Genomic DNA, 14791 nt, shown 5'->3' with positions numbered 1-14791 from the left:
TGCTGAGACCAAGTCAAGTGATGTCACATATATTCCATAACGCCCTCCTCTTCAACCCCACTTGCCAGAGATAAAGGACAAATATGACCTGTGTTTCGTACTTCTACTGCCCGGACAGCTGATACCAGTGGTGGTGGTTGTGGAGCTTTGGCTGCTGCTAGTGACTCTCACATTATTAGCCATGGTTAGGTGGTTTTATTTCTTTTACCCATTGCCACTTTTTCTTTTATCATACATTGTGTACAGCACTATAATTAAGTTTTGACAAACTTTTCAAACCCAATTGTTTAACACATAATAATGTTCTAAGTAATACTAGGAAGATACACAACCAAATACCCAGCTTTGCCACAGGGCGATGCATTCGTGTGGTGTGTATGCATGTCAAATTAGATTAATAAAATAGATTCAGAACACTACTATGCAATGTTTGTATAAAACAGCAACATAATATTTAAACACTAATACATTACAGTGTCCAAGAATAATGTGATACAATTCCTATGTGGCATCGCAATACCGTGCCCATATAAAAGAGCCATTCAATAGCAGTACATGGAATACAGTGTCCAAATACCAGAGCCATAAAAAGTGTCTAAAAACATTGTAATTTAGCTCCCTAATATCATGGCAGTACAATATTAACTTTGTTATTATTATTATTGTTATTATTATTTCCTTTGTACCTACATAAACAAGATTTACAACACATAGAAACCAATTAACAACACAGAGGAAAGTGCATTATTGAGAACTTCAGGGCAAATGCGTCATCTGCTGCGTCCGTGCGTTCTGTGCGTTCTGTTCTCAGCCCATTCCACAGATTCTGTGTGACTCCATCTCCATAAACCCGATTATAATGAACAGTTTCCCTCCATGTAACGATAACCTGTATTTTTCTACGCCGCCCCCTCGGGCACTGTGGAGACTCGTTCATTTACATGTCAGCGATGAAAGTTGCTTTATTTTTCCTCTTCTGACAACTTTTAATGTTAACTGCTGCGTTTCACGACCGTCGCGCCATGAAGATTGATTATTGCATTGAGGCAATGGAGCGTTCCTAGGAGAACAGGATACAATTACCAGGCAATGGGGTCCCTATTATAAGCCGACGAGAAGGGTCATTAATTGTGCACATGATAAACATATCCTCACTTTATACATTGAACATATAGAAACATGTCATTATTAAACCATTAGCGCTTTCCAGTCGCCGCGCTCCACGCTAAGCGCGCAATTTGTCTATTTTTAGATCGAAAATTCATCAAAGTAGAAATGGACAAAAATAATGTAATTGAGGAATGGTCTGAACACAAAGACGACCAGCAACGATTTATAAGGACCCAAGAAGAGTATTTCATACACTGTGCAATCCTCAATATTGAGATTGTAACAAACCGCAAGAAGGAAAAGTCGTGGAGCCCCGGAAATCACAAGACGGAGGCGTGGAGCCATGGGGATCACAAGACGGTGGCGTGGAGCCGTGGAAATCACAAGACGGAGGCGTGGAGCCATGGAGATCACAAGACGGAGGCGTGGAGCCCCTGAAATCACAAGACGGAGGCATGGAGCCATGGAAATCACAAGATAGAGGCGTGGAGCCGTGGAAATCACAAGACGGAGGCGTGGAGCCGTGGAAATCACAATATGGAGGCGTGGCGCCGTGGAAATCACACGACGGAGACATGGAGCCGTGGAAATCACAAGACGGAGGCGTGGAGCCGTGGAAATCACAATATGGAGCCGTGGAAATCACAAGACGGAGGTGTGGAGCCATGGAGATCACAAGACGGAGGCGTGGAGCCCCGTAAATCACAAGATGGAGGCATGGAGCCGTGGAAATCACAAGATGGAGGTGTGGAGCCATGGAAATTACAAGACGGAGGCAAGGAGCCATAGAAATCACAAGACTGAGGCAAGGAGCCGTGGAAATCACAATATGGAGGCATGGAGCCCCGGAATCACAAGACGGAGGCGTGGAGCCCTGGAAATCACAAGACGGAGGCGTGGAGCCGTGGAAATCACAAGACGGAGGCATGGAGCAGTGGAAATCACAAGACGGAGGCGTGGAGCCGTAGAAATCACAAGACGGAGGCTTGGAGCCGTGGAAATCACGAGACGGAGGCGTGGAGCCGTGGAAATCACAAGATGGAGGCGTGGAGCCGTGTAAAACACAAGACGGAGGCGTGGAGCCGTGCAAATCACAATATGGAGGCGTGGAGCCCTGGAAATCACAAGACAGAGGCATGGAGCCGTGGAAATCACAATATGGAGGCGTGGAGCCCTGGAAATCACAAGACGGAGGCGTGAGTGATCTGCTCTGCAAACAATGCAAACCTCTGTATTCTCCAGTCTGCAGTCTGCGCCTCGTGCAGAAATCCCGGCACCTCCACAGAAGAAAAAAAAATTCTTCTTGCTGGTCTGTGAACTCCCTTCAGATCTGGCACAGTCGTGGAAAATAGCCATTGACCTATCAGAGACAGGCAGCTGACTTTAGAGCGTCTATCAAGGTCACTGACATGTGCTGCCTGCGACGGGCGCACTGACGTCAGCCGCCTGCCTCTGATAGGTTGGCGGCCATGTTTAATATTGCAGGGCAGACTTTCCACACCACCGCCCATTTTAACAGAAGGCGCATCCTCAGACGCACATTCAGTTGAAACCAGCAGACTCCCTCAATGTCCTGCGTTAGGGCCCACCGAGGACCCGGGCCACCAGAGAATTGTCTGGTGTCCTTGTGCTCTGGTCCAATCCTGCGGATGACACGTTGAATAATGGCTCCTGGGACAATGTGGAGAAATGGACTCACTGCTGCTTCCACCACTAAATCAATGTCACGGCGAGATGTTAGTGCACCGGGAATGAAGAATAGAGGAGTCCGGCTACTGTACATTATGCCCCCGCACCATGACCATGGGAACAGGGCCGCTGTGGTTTCAAAGTAATGCAAAGATGTAAACCCAGCATCCGCCAGACAAATAAGGTGAAAGTCAGACAGGGACTAGAAGCTGACGGATTTCTCGTAGACAGCAGCCCAGGCACAGCTTGAAGCTCGGCTCCATTAGCTCCTCATTCACACTTTAGCCCAGAATTTGTAAGCAAAATTTTCAGTAGGTTCATAATACAGAAGACGTTGAAATCTTCCCACTAGACCAGTTCTCTGTTTCTGTGCCACACCTAATGTGGACGAGGCCTTAGGTGCACTACCAGATGTGGCCATGGACAAAGTGTGGCACTATTTCTAGAAAATAAAATGGCCATTGGCCATCCTCATTTATGCCCCCGTGCTCTGTCCTGAATATTGCTCTTATTATTTCTGAATCTTGATTATTATTATTATTATTATTGGTAACTTTATTCTATTGATAATTATGTAATAAACGAGGATCTGTCCCACAAGCATCAGATTTACCCAGAATAAATTCTGCAGAATCTTCACCCCGGGACAGAGGCGGATGTGGAATCTAGATCTGCTCGTATCCGATATCCAGGAGGATGGAGCCCTGATAATATCATCAGATGGTAATCACTGCCCAGAACGGCTGTCAGCGGCCGGGTGAGTGACAGCTCGCGGTCTGGGCTGGACCCATGGGGGAATATTCAGGTTTTGAGCTTTGCTATTTGACCCCGGTTAGTTCTGGAAAGCCGATTAAAATGATAAAAATGTAGAATCCGGTGAGCGGGAAGGAGACGCCGAGGGCGGCTCAAAACACGAAAATAAATGATGGAAACTGTATTAGAGCAGAACACAAAATATGCAGATAAAAAGTGCAAAAAAGATACAAAGTATTCTGTCTGAAAGTGACTTTTTCTCAGGACACGGACGGGCCAGCAACATTGTCGTATGATCCTGTTTCCACTCATTGCAGCGATCCGCAGAGCAGAGAATGGGAGGACATTGCAGAAGAGAAATAACCGTGAAGAATAGAAATGTCACCATTCTTTACTGTCTTACCCCAGATAACGAAATTCCACTGCCAGTGTCAGATAAATCGATTTAGTGGTTTACATACATGACGCTGATGAACAGGTGAATCCCACCACAGAGTTTTCTCGCTGTTTTCGCTTTGTTGCCGGCTGAAGAACGACTACAAGAATTAGTCTGGACAGGATTAGTCTGGGATTCACCAGCAGACAGTGACGGTTATTGTCACATATGGAAATCCTTCTATTTCTCTGACGGCAGTGAGAAAAAATCCCGAAATCCTCAGTACGGAGTCCTTATCATAGAATCATAGAATCGTAGAGTTGGAAGGGACCTCCTGGGCCATCTGGTCCAACCCCCTGCTCAAAGCAGGATTCGCTAAATCATCCCAGTCAGATGTCTGTCCAGCCTCTGTTTGAAGACTTCCATTGAAGGAGAACTCACCACTTCTCGTGGCAGCCTGTTCCACTCATTGATCACTCTAACTGTCAAAAAGTTTTTCTAATATCTAATCTGTGTCTCCTCCCATTCAGTTTCATCCCATTGCTTCTAGTCTTTCCTTGTGCAAATGAGAATAAAGTTGATCCTTCTACAATGTGACAGCCCTTGAGATATTTGTAAACAGCTATTAAGTCTCCTCTCAGTCTTCTCTTTTGCAAACTAAACATTCCCAAATCCTGCAACCTTTCCTCATAAGACAGGGTTTGCAGACCGGTCACCATTCTGGTCGCTCTTTTCTGAACTTGCTCCAGTTTGTTGATGTCTTTTTTAAAATGTGGTGCCCAAAACTGGACACAATATTCCAGATGAGGTCTGACCAAAGAGGAGTAGAGGGCAATAATGACTTCACGTGATCTAGACTGTATGCTTCTGTTAATACATCCTAGAATTGCATTTGCCTTTTTTGCTGCTGCATCACACTGTTGACTCATATTCAGTCTGTGATCTATTAGTATACCCAAGTCTTTTTCACATGTGCTGTCGCTTAGCCCTATTCCTCTTATTCTATATATGCTTTTTTCATTTTTATTGCCCAGATGTAGTACTTTGCATTTCTCCCTGTTAAAAACCATTCTGTTAGTTGCTGCCCACTTCTCCAGTTTATTTAAATCTTTTTGAATCCTCTCTCTCTCTTCTCTAGTATTAGCTATCCCTCCTAGCTTTGTGTCATCAGCAAATTTAATCAGTTTACCCTCAATTCCTTCATCTAAATCGTTGATAAAGATGTTGAACAATACAGGGCCCAGGACAGAGCCCTGTGGTACCCCACTTGAGACATTCTTCCAACTGGATGTGCAGCCATTTACGACCACTCTTTGGGTCCGATCACTAAGCCAGTTATGAATCCACCTAACAGTTGCCTTGTCCATTCCATACTTAGTCATTTTTTCAATAAGGATTGTATGAGATACTTTGTCAAATGCTTTGCTGAAGTCAAGATATACTATATCTACAGCATTTCCTTGATCCACCCAATCAGTGATACCGTCATAGAAGGAAATTAAGTTAGTCTGACATGACTTATTAGTTACAAACCCATGCTGACTCTGTTTAATCACTTCATTCTTATCCAGGTATTGACATACATGTTGTTTAATAATTTGTTCAAAGATCTTTCCTGGTATAGAAGTCAGACTCACCGGCCTATAGTTCCCTGGGTCCACCTTCTTCCCCTTTTTGAATATAGGGACAACATTTGCTCTTCTCCAGTCTTCTGGCACTTCTCCTGTTCTCCAAGAATTTTCAAAGATTATGGAGAGGGGTTCAAAAATTTCTTCTGCTATCTCCTTCAGTACTCTGGGGTGTAATTCATCTGGACCTGGAGACTTGAATTCATTTAGGTTAGCTAAGTGTTTCCTCACTATCTTTCTGTTTATAGATATCCTGGATTCTTCTATTCCCTTAATAGGACAGTGAATAACAGTTGATGTTACATTTCCTTTCTGAGAGAAAACAGATGCAAAATAGGAATTTAAAAGTTCAGCCTTCTCAACATCCTGTCTTACCATTTCATCATTTTCATCCTGTAAAAATCCTATAGCATCTTTGACTTTTCTTTTACTTTTGACATATCCCCAAAATCCTTTATCATTGTTTTTGACATCTCTTGCAAGCCTCAATTCATTTTCAGCTTTAGATAATCTGATTTGTGCCCTGCAGGTTCTGCAGACAGCATTATATTCTTCTTTAGATATGCCTCCCTCTTTCCATTTTATAAACATTTTTTTCTTCCTTTTTAGCATGTGCTTAAGTTCTGTGTTCATCCATCCTGGTTTCCTTAAATGCTTCCTATTCTTCCCTCTTTTCGGAATTGTTAACAACTGTGCTTTGAGAATTTCATTTTTCAAGATTTCCCATCCCTCCTGGACATTTTTGTCTCCTTATGGCGTCTTATATCATAAAGAAGATACTATAGTGCCGCGGTGTCCTAACTGTGCAGTGATGAGGCAGTGACCCCGGAAAGTTCAAAATAAATGTAGTTTTAATATCCAAAATTTACAAACAAAACAATTGGTATCCTCCGGATCGCAGAGGGGAAACAAGGCAGTCCGTGAATGTGGCCAGTTGACGAGGCCAAATGCACCACTGTATTACACTGCGGGGTGCCAGGCGTTTACTCCGCTTGGCTCAGTCCCTCACACAGACTGAACTTTTGCAGAGCCATCTGCTTTGCACCCTGCAAACACTGACACACTCAACCCTCTGCTGCAGGGGTTTTTACCATCAACCTGTGGCTGTTGGCCACATGGAAAACCCGGCTGGGGGAGGAAACTGACAGCCCCACTACCTTCCAGTAGTTTGTTTCACAAATAAAAGCCTTTCCTAAATCTGCCTTGGACAAATAGCTTGTCTAGGATCAACACTCACTTTCATTCTGCATTTCAATCACCGCTAGTCCTGTAGAGGAGAAGACCGGGCTGTGGGTGCTGACAGGGCACCGGGTCCGGAACTGCTGGAACCAAACCTACTGTTGCAGGGGCGAAGGAGATTGGAGACGGAGCAGACCCTTGACCTGTGTAGAAGGGGGTGGTGAGCCAGGGAGGTATAAAAGGGTTTGCGTGGGAAAAGAAGGGGGCTTCCCGCCAGAGAGAGGAGTCAGTGATGACCGGCGCCGGGCTGCTGGGGAAGATAAGCCGCATAGCTGCAAGTACGGCTGGGTGCGACAAGGACTCTCAGGCTTCAGCGGGTGTGCGAAGGAATGCATGGCGAGTGAAGGATTGCGGTGGACTGCACTCTGCTGCGCTGTAGCATAACGGACAAGGGGCTCAGACCGGTGACCACCCGCTGCCGCCAGAAGTGAGGTCAGTGACAACAGAATAACCGCGGCACAGCCAAAGCAGAAAGTATAATGAAAGAACTTGCCACTCAGCTTGGTTATGGGATGAAGAAATTTAATCCAGAAGTAGTACAGAGTAGTAAACGTTTCGGTCCAACAATTGACCTTCCTTAGTGTACTAAATAAACACATACATATATGCGTATAAATGAAAGTGAGGCTGACTTGTTAGGCGGGGAAGCCGGAAGAACTCAGCGCCGGCCTCAGCCAGCAACCAACCATTCGACATAGGAATAGAGATGGACCGCCGAGTCACGCTAAGTGAAGTGGATATGTAAACTGCCATCCTGAATGACTCTTTCCCTCTTTATCCCTCAGCCTTTACCTGTTTATGCCCTATTGCTCCCTGCGAGCAGGTTTCCCCTGCTCTGTGCGTCTGTGCCGCTGCATCCGAATACCTGTGTTACACACTCCTGCCGCCTCCATATGCTTCTTTGCGCATCCTGGGGGACACCCTCACACATGACCCCGGTCACTGCCTCACAATACCTATCGATGCCGAAAATGCTGTCATTGGTCCTCAGTCATCCACCTATTGTTTACATCGGGAAGTTGTGATATATGTGTTTCTTTTTCATGTCAAGATTTACAAAAAAAGACATGAAATGAAACATTTTGCACGTTTCAGACAATGTTTGTTTAGCTGGCAGGGCATATCGGGGTTTTTTTCTTCAGTCCATCATTTTGTATCTTTTATCATCTGTACATGCACTTTATTGTTATTGCTCTGACCTTTTGATATGACATTAAGAAAAACGTGCATTTTATCGATGTACTCCTTTTCCTCCTTTGTTCATATATTGTATGGAGTTTGTGTTTTTCCCAGTTTCTGGATTGTTTTGCACTATTTAGTGCTTTAGCCTCTGTAATTAACATGCTACCTGGTACTATTATTATAATGTGCAGGAAGACCCCTGAGAAGGGGCACAGCTTTGTACAGATAGGAGCTCATAACCTAAAAACTCCAGTCACTCCCAAAAGCCATAACCCCCAACATTTGTAGTCCTAACACAAGGAGGATGAGCCCAGGAGCGCCCACTTTAGGGCTCAATTAAAGTGGCTGCACCTCCTTAAAGATGTAAGCTTTAAGCTACTTTTCTTTTTCGTCTTGTCATGATTGTTTCTGTTTTTGTGCCGAATTCCTCAGAATGGTGCTCGTGGCTACAGGAACTTTATACAAAATCAAAAATGTTCTTCATTTTTGTCTTTTACCTTTTTGCTCCTCGTCTTATTATCCATGAAAATGTTGCATGTAACTGAAGTCTGCAAACAAATTCAGGCATACAATGAATATCCCTCCAGGGATCGGGGGAGGGCTGGAGGACATTTGCACAGATATTGTGCCACTATTTAGAAAGTTACAATTGATGAATCAGCCGCAAATCCCTGAAAAATAAATCAGCCCACGATGGCGACCAGAAGAAAACAGGCAGACACGTAAATAGACATAAAAAAGAAGACTTTGGTGCAAATGAAAAACTGCCTTTAAATGACACAAAAGTTGCTGAAAATTGTAATAATGAGTAATGTCCTAAATTTAGTGTCACAATCCAGGGAATAGGAGAGAAAACTGCAACAATGTTTCACTGTCATGTGACCATCATAAGGTCCAATAATGAGCACAGTTCATTAATGGCGGCAGGGATGAAACCCGTCCGTCTCTTACTGGAAGACTCCCAACCTGGATGTAGAACTTCTTTGGTTTTACCTTCAGGTAGAAGCTTTTTCTTACCAGTAGATATTGGCCCCCTCCCATGCTGAAGATTTCATACTCTATATTCACAATGTTTCAAAGTTAAGCAGCTCAGAAAAAAAGCTGTTAATTATTGTATAATGGAAACTTCTGAAACTTTCTAGCAAACTTTGATTCTTCCAGATTTGTAATATTTCTGCTTGCTGTCAGTGAACAGAAACATTCTTGTTTAGAACTTTGGTGACTCCCGGACCAAGTTTACGTCCTCTGCAGCATTAGTGACTATGGGTCAATGTCTGGCAGAAAGTTACAAAACCTTTCATCATCCAGTCTCTGTACTTCCTTTGTTTTAGGCCACGTTCACACGGTCAGTATGTGGTCAGTATTTCCCATCAGTATTTATAAGCCAAAACCAGGAGGGGAACAGAGGAGAAGCCTAATAGAAACTCGTCACCACTGCTGTATTTATCAGCCACTCCTGATTATGGCTACAAATACTGATGTAAAATACTAATCGAAAACTGAATGTGTGAACGTGGCCTTAATGCAACTCCTAAATCTCGTCCTCCCTTATCTGCAAGTCTTCCCTATTCCCAATTATCATGGAGGAGTGAATCACCATCACATAGTTCTGCAGTCAGAGCAGATTACACCCTCAGGATGGCGCCCCCTGCTGCTCTATCTGGATCATTGCCTCTTTCTCTGTGATTGCTATACTGCTGCCTGAATTTCCTCTAGTCGCCCCATGGTAACGGCTCTTCCCACCTCCGTGTATGTTGCGCCCGTTCTGTTCTTGGCACAGTTTGGGTGATACATGATTATGTGCAGATTGCTTGGCCGGCTCTGCTGAGTCGTACAACAGCTGGTGAATGGCGGGAGCCATAATGGCAGAATCTGCGGTCGTCTGAGCGTTCCTAGTGTCTCTATTATCTGCATGGAGGATCAGATCAAGATCTCACAAGCAGCGAGAAGCAAATTCTCAGAAATGATCTCCAGCAATGACGGAAGGAAGATGTGGCCACCGGTCCAGCTGGTGCGCCGCCATGGATGAAGCATCTGCTGTGCTGGTGTCATCCTGATGGCACCGTGAATGACAAACGATGAAGAAGCAACAAAAAACTTTCCTTGTACTTCAGTGTCAGTCATGGAAACCATCAGCAAGTCAATGAGTAAAGTGGCCAAGAGTGGTAGCCATGGCCGAACTGCTGCTTCACAACGCCCTGGCACTTTACAGAAAAGATAGGTCTTGGCAGGGTGTTGGTAAAGTGAGAGCCTTGTGCCCGTGCAGGCCGCCGGTAGCCGGTGGTGCTAGCTAGCCAGGACGACAGGTTAATAAAGGAGACTTCCGGTTAAACGTGAGAACTTTACAGACCTTAATGAGGGTTATGTAGAAGGGGTAGCGGGTACACAGAGATATGTAGGAGGGGTAGGGGGTACACAGAGATATGTAGGAGGGGTAGGGGGTACACAGGGTTATGTAGGGGGGAGGGGGTACACAGGGTTATTAGGGGGGAGGGGGTACACAGGGTTATGTAGGAGGGGTAGGGGGTACACAGGGTTATGTAGGGGGGAGGGGGTACACAGGGATATTAGGGGGGGAGGGGGTACACAGGGTTATGTAGGAGGGGTAGGGGGTACACAGGGTTATGAAGGGGGTAGGGGGTACACAGGGTTATGTAGGGGGGAGGGGGTACACAGGGTTATTAGGGGGGAGGGGGTACACAGGGTTATGTAGGAGGGGTAGGGGGTACACAGGGTTATGTAGGGGGGAGGGGGTACACAGGGATATTAGGGGGGGAGGGGGTACACAGGGTTATGTAGGAGGGGTAGGGGGTACACAGGGTTATGTAGGGGGGAGGGGGTACACAGGGATATTAGGGGGGGAGGGGGTACACAGGGTTATGTAGGGGGGAGGGGGTACACAGGGTTATTAGGGGGGAGGGGGTACACAGGGTTATGTAGGAGGGGTAGGGGGTACACAGGGTTATGTAGGGGGGAGGGGGTACACAGGGATATTAGGGGGGAGGGGGTACACAGGGTTATGTAGGGGGGTAGCGGGTACACAGGTTTATGTAGGAGGGGTAGGGGGTACACAGGGTTATGTAGGGGGGAGGGGGTACACAGGGTTATTAGGGTGGGAGGGGGTACACAGGGTTATGTAGGAGGGGTAGGGGGTACACAGGGTTATGTAGGAGGGGTAGCGGGTACACAGGGTTATGTAGGAGGAGTAGGGAGAGCAAAGGGTTATGTAGGAGGGGTAGCGGGTAGACAGGGTTATGTAGGAGGAGTAGAGAGAGCAAAGGGTTATGTAGGAGGGGTAGCGAGTACACAGGGTTATGTAGGAGGGGTAGCGAGTACACAGGGTTATGTAGGAGGGGTAGCGAGTACACAGGGTTATGTAGGAGGGGTAGCAGGTACACAGGGTTATATAGCCTCCTACATAACCCTGTGTACTCGCTACCCCTCCTACATAACCCTGTGTACCCGCTACCCCTCCTACAAAACCCTGTGTACCCGCTACCCCTCCTACATAACCCTGTGTACCTACTACCCCTCCTACATAACCCTGTGTACCCGCTACCCCTCCTACATAACCCTGTGTACCTACTACCCCTCCTTCATAACCCTGTGTACCCGCTACCCCTCCTACATAACCCTGTGTACCCGCTACCCCTCCTACAAAACCCTGTGTACCCGCTACCCCTCCTACAAAACCCTGTGTACCCGCTACCCCTCCTACATAACCCTGTGTACCTACTACCCCTCCTACATAACCCTGTGTACCCGCTACCCCTCCTACATAACCCTGTGTACCTGCTACCCCTCCTTCATAACCCTGTGTACCCGCTACCCCTCCTACATAACCCTGTGTACCCGCTACCCCTCCTACATAACCCTGTGTACCTACTACCCCTCCTACATAACCCTGTGTACTCGCTACCCCTCCTACATAACCCTGTGTACCCGCTACCTCCCCTACATAACCCTGTGTACCTATTACTGTACTGTAGGAGGTGTAGCGGGTATACAGGGTTATGTAGGGGGCTAGCGGGTACATAGGGTTATGTAGGAGGGGTAGTAGGTACACAGGGTTATGTGGGAGGGGTAGCGGGTACACAGGGTTATGTAGGAGGGGTAGCGGGTACACATGGTTTTGTAGGAGGAGTAGTGAGCACTCAAGGTTTTGTAGAAGGGGTAGCGGGTACAACAGGGTTGTGCTGGAGGAGTAGCAGGTACACAGAGTTATGTAGGAGGGGTAGCGGGTACACAAGGTTTTGTAGGAGGGGTAGCGGATACACAGGGTTATGTAGGAGTAGTAGCGGGTGCACATGGTTTTGTAGAAGGAGTAGCGGGTACACAGTCTTATGCACGTTTTCTTCACAATGAACATCGCTTTCGCCCATGGCTTCCTTCCACTGCAGCCTACCCCAGGGCCAGTGAAGCACACTGTTACGCCATACTTTGCCACAACCCAGGTTCTAGGCCACAGTCCTGACCAGCGATTTTCTCTCTACTCACTTAGCGGCCCAGTGTCCTACTACAATAGACTCCCTGGATTTACCACTTGGTACCCTCACTAGTCCCCACGAAATCAGTCCTGTTTAGGACTGTTACCTTCAACCCTAGCATGCATTCGGTTTTCTCATGGCATCTCGTCCTATCCAAGGACCACTTGTGATGACTCCTGGAGTGGACCCTCTGGGTCGTGGCACCAACCCACCCAGGGCGAGCTGACCTAGTGAGGACCACCCCCTATACAGGGAGTGCCAGGGGCAAGCCCCAGGGGGTTAGGTAACACGACTGCTGGCAGCAGGCGGCTGGCTCACAGGAGACACGAGTGAGTGTGTCTGCAGGAACGTGCAAAGCGGGATGCGTGCACAGGAAGACGCCAAAATACAGAGCTAGACAGCAGGTGTGCCAGGAGGCACAACAGAGTACTAGAACGGAGTACAGGATAGAGCGAGTGCCAGGAGGCACAACAGAGTACCACGCAGAGTGCAGGATCAGAGCGTGTGCCAGGAGGCACAACGGAGCACAAGGCGGAGTGCAGGATCAGAGCGTGTGCCAGGAGGCACAACAGAGTACAAGGCAGAGTGCAGGTTCAGAGAGTGTGTCAAGAGGCACAATAGAGTACAAGGCAGAGTACAGGTTCAGAGCATGTGCCAAGAGGCACAATAGAGTACAAGGCAGAGTGCAGGTTCAGAGCGTGTGCCAAGAGGCACAATAGAGTACAAGGCAGAGGACCCGAATACAGCGCACAGCCAGGCAGGGACACGGCAGACCAAGCCAGGAAGTACAACAATAATCAGGCACCTCCCATAGGATGAGGTAGCCTGATATAGCACCCGAGTCCTAGAACTTCCGGGTCAAGTCCTCCAGTATCATAGAGAAGAAAAAAGACCAAAGACAGAGCTGGGCAGAGCGCGCGTGCATGCCGGAACATAGCGCAACCACGGAGCTATGAGCGAGAGGTGCGCGTGCGCACCCAACGGGACCCTCGGAGTGACCGCGGCACCGGAGGTGGTGACGACGAACCCGAGGTCCCGCCCCCAGGTGGGAGTGGCGTGACAGGCGGCGTGACACCACTTTTAGGTGGAAGGCCGCTCTGTCACTTCAGTAATGATGTTCATGATCTCACTATCCCAGTCCATACGTCTCTTTACTCTGTGGATCACGCTTGGCAGCACTGCACACCTGTTACTTCTTCAGACTCTAACTCCTTCTCACTGTAACCGGGAGACACAGTCCTTTTCCTATCACTAAGCCCTCCCCCTGTGGGCTAGTCCCAACATTAACTCTGTCTGACCCTGCAGTCTGTTGCTGGGCAGACGTAACCCTTCATCTATAGTCTAAGCAAACAGCACAACACCTATCTCTATCATGCATTACATCGCTGTACATTATAATACCTGACATTATCACATCCTACATTATACATTACCAGCATCACCTATAACACTGCTATACACTATGGATTACAATAAACTATCAATACTTATCACACTCACGCTCAGTGTTTATATGGTGCCGACATATGACACAGTGCCCTATACTGAGGGGAAGGCATTCAGGCTTTTTTTGGCAGTTGTTTGTCAGCAATTTTGATGGATGACATTTCTTGTAATGACTTTTTGCCATTTTATGTTTCTGCCACTTTTAAAACGTGGATGTAAACGTGCGAGTCAGGAACCGACATATAATTGGTGCAAACGGTGCTGGCGCAACCCCAAATCAACATCAGGATGAGGTTTTAACTTGGGAAAGTAGACAATGAGCTCCACAAAAATGCAGGTATCAGGTTTTGATGCGTTTTTTGTGCCAAAACCTGATTCTATAGAATAGGACTAATTTTTTCAACACTAAACTTTATCAGCATGCATAAGAGACAAGTCTAGCAGGACAAAACTGCAGCCAAAAATGCATAACTAATGCAACGAAAAAAACATGCTTTTTTTGCATCTTCTTTCCTGTAAAGAGATCAGGTTTTGCTGCATAAAAAAACGCTGAAAAAACGCCCAGTGTGAACTTACCCTTGCGGAAGTTTGCACGCATTTCAGTGGCCGGTGAGCCGGAACCAGAAAATGTCAGAACATTTCTATCATTCACCTCTTCTATGGCCACGTCTATTCCACTAACCTTCATAACGTTTCAATTCATTGACTGAATTGATGTAAAAGGTCAAAACTTATTAATGTTTTGTACAAGCAGCAGTTTATGTCAGGAGATCGTTCAGACTATGCAGAAGTCACCTACAGCTCCCTCCATACCAGACCTTCTCTTGTCTCCTCCACAGGAGTGGATGCAGTAAGGTCTCTGCCTTCTCCTCTACTACATG

General features: G+C 46.8%; 1 pseudogene; it reads left to right on the top strand.

Moving 5' to 3' along the window:
• Window positions 1-2462, top strand: part of LOC141049118 (uncharacterized) — a 61536-nt pseudogene extending 59074 nt beyond the window's left edge.
• Window positions 2463-14791: the final 12329 nt, after the last annotated feature.

This window comes from Dendrobates tinctorius, unplaced genomic scaffold, assembly GCF_039654945.1.
Source record: "Dendrobates tinctorius isolate UK_male_01 unplaced genomic scaffold, ASM3965494v1 ptg000143l, whole genome shotgun sequence".
NCBI classification, from domain to species: Eukaryota; Metazoa; Chordata; class Amphibia; order Anura; family Dendrobatidae; genus Dendrobates; species Dendrobates tinctorius.
This window is presented reverse-complemented; position numbering and strand designations above follow the sequence as displayed.